This window comes from Cibotium barometz, chromosome 24 (assembly GCF_041138505.1).
Source record: "Cibotium barometz isolate CiBa-2024 chromosome 24, ASM4113850v1, whole genome shotgun sequence".
Lineage (NCBI taxonomy): Eukaryota > Viridiplantae > Streptophyta > Polypodiopsida > Cyatheales > Cibotiaceae > Cibotium > Cibotium barometz.
Genome location: NC_141069.1, coordinates 30,003,068 through 30,005,685, shown reverse-complemented (window position 1 = coordinate 30,005,685; position 2,618 = coordinate 30,003,068). Strand labels below are relative to the sequence as shown.

The window sequence follows — 2,618 nt, the reverse complement described above, 5'->3', positions numbered from 1 at the left end:
GCTTTGTAGTTGTAGTACCAGGAAAGCTACTATTGTTTAAGGTAACTCCTCTTCTATGATAGTATTTACATTATTTCTAGTTTACCTTAATCAATGCAATAACTCATAATACCCAACCTATGCATTGATTAGGGCTCTCATATTTCTTCAAAACGTGTTAGATATGTCACAACCTTGGCAAGAGCAAGGGTTGAGGTATGCTCTCATCTCTCTTATAACGTGTAACAAACTCACAACATAATGTGCATATGCTGAACAAATTCCTAATACTCCATACTATTCTTAACAAGCCTATATTCTCAAGTCGTTTTATATTGACTTGCTCTTAACAATCCTACATGGGAAACTAGAACAATAGGGGTACATTGACTTGTTCTAAACAATCCTTCATGGGTCCCACCACCATAATAAGGGCACACTTTCCTAGGCTCTCTAGGAGATACTCTCCACTTTGCCTCCATATGTTCAATCACTTTATACACAATTTTCTTACCATCCTTCTTGGAAGGTCTACTTTTAAATTGGTTCAAGAGTATTGAACCATTGTCACACATTCACAATCGGCATAATACACAATCGCCAAGGTGCTTTTTATAAGAAAGACTTTTCGATCAACATGCATCAATGCTATACATGGTTCAAAAAAGTTCATATCCATTAAAAGGAAGCTACTTGAAAGTTCATATCCATTAAAAGGAAGCTACTTGAAAAAAAAGTTCATATCCATTAAAAGGAAGCTACTTGAAAAAAAAGCACTAGCATAAGCATAATGAAGAACAAAATTCAGCCCAAGTGTTTCATGTCACTAGCTACAATGATCACTCTGCATCCCCATCCAAAGCTTTGGCATCCAAAGTTGCTTGCATGGAGCGTTTTTTGGTAGCTGCGGGTCGTGGAAAAGGAAGAGCACTATTTTCTGTATATGCTTTTCTCCCAAGAGGACGCTCAATGAATGGTGTTGCTCGTTGTATAGAATTTCCAAAACCATCTTGTATGTGTACAATCTGAAAATTCTCAGCAAGATGCAATGCTCCATGCTCGTCCCTTGCTTGCACCTCTTGCATTTGAAGCAATAACCTTTGCACATCAAAATGTGCTTGTAAGCTTGGTTTTCCTTCCACCATGTGTACAATGCGCTCATAGCAATCTGTCGCATTAGGCTTCTTCGCATTTGGCTCTTGAGTACCTTGTTGAGAATGGTCTACATTCTCAATGCTATGAGTCTCCTCCATGACAGAAATATAATTTGAGCCAATACATGTGTCATGGCCATTGTCATACAACTCCAAACACTTACCAATGATAGTATTTAAATTAAAACTCTTTAGTAGCATGACCTTTACTTGGTGCTTACACATATTGCCCTTCATTGCCCATCCACAATTACAACAACCCCAATCACAATCGGCATTATACACAATGTAATGGATCTTGGCGCCCGAGGATTGACTTTTTACCTTTGCCATAACCCTTGTGCCTTCATTAAAAAATAGTACATCTCCATCTGGGATGCTCTGAGCTCCTTCCAATGAATGCTCAATCAATCTTTTTATGGCTTTATTTATGACAAAGCCACCCTTCTTTGCCTCATCTATATACCAAAAATACAACAAACATGCCGTCATAAGTTTGTCAAAAGCCAATCAATTCTACGTCCCCATATGTACTTCTTGCCACATAAGAAACGAGACTTTAAAGTAGCATGATATGACTCGATAGCTCCATTTGTATCTTGATTTGCATGCGGAAGCATCCTCAAGCTTCTTGCCCACATCTCTACAAAAAGATAAGGCCCAGGTGAGTACTAATGCATAAAAAGTACATTAGGTTCCAATGATGTATTAAAGCTTCAATCAAACTTTTAACTTCTTAAGCTTAGAAGGTTGAACTTACCAACTTTTGAAACCCAATAAGTACGGAAATATTCAATAAAGGCCTCCTCATGTGAAAAGTCGGCCAAGAACTCCAATACACTATCTTTTATATTGTCTATGGCAATGGCCTCCGAAGCTCCCCCTTGGACACGCATGTTCATGATTGCACCTAGGCGTCTAAACATGATAGCTCTAACTTTCCAATCTTGTACCTTCTTCACTAAGTGCTTCAACCAACTTCGACGAACGTGCCATAAACATAAATAAATTGGTATGTTGAATACCACCCTATTTTCAAGATTACAATAAATTAGAAATAAAAGTTTAGCTAGTTTGACAAAGAGAAAGAGATAATACTTTGTGAGCAATAATGTGGACATGCACATGATTTACCTGATGGCATTTATCTCGGCGGTTGCATCATCAACAAGAAAGGCATTTGGATCCCATGATTTGTTGTAGTCAAATATTTTATTGCGAAGACTTGTAAGCCATTGGACAATAGTGTCCGTATCAGAGCTTGATGTTATGATCCACGCAACTGGGACTCCATTTTGATAGTTATCAAATACTAGCACAGTGTAGAGTTGGAACTAAACAAAAAATATTCAATGAGATAGAATCTTAACATTTCTACATATAAAGTAGCATAAAAAAAGTACATATATACTACATGCGTACCTTGTAAAAGTTTGTTCCAAATGTTGAATCCATTGATATGACCCCATTGTTGCCATGTGTGTT

The 2,618-nt window shown here is 37.5% G+C and overlaps 1 long non-coding RNA gene across 1 annotated transcript; it reads right to left on the bottom strand.

Annotated features, from left to right (window-relative positions):
• Window positions 1-1,710: 1,710 nt before the first annotated feature.
• Window positions 1,711-2,333, bottom strand: LOC147625159 (uncharacterized). Its single transcript, XR_015269029.1, has 3 exons — window positions 2,268-2,333; window positions 1,894-2,162; window positions 1,711-1,776 (listed from the first exon to the last, which is right to left on the bottom strand). It is a non-coding gene; the product is annotated as an uncharacterized LOC147625159 (long non-coding RNA).
• Between the last annotated feature and the right edge of the window lie 285 nt (window positions 2,334-2,618).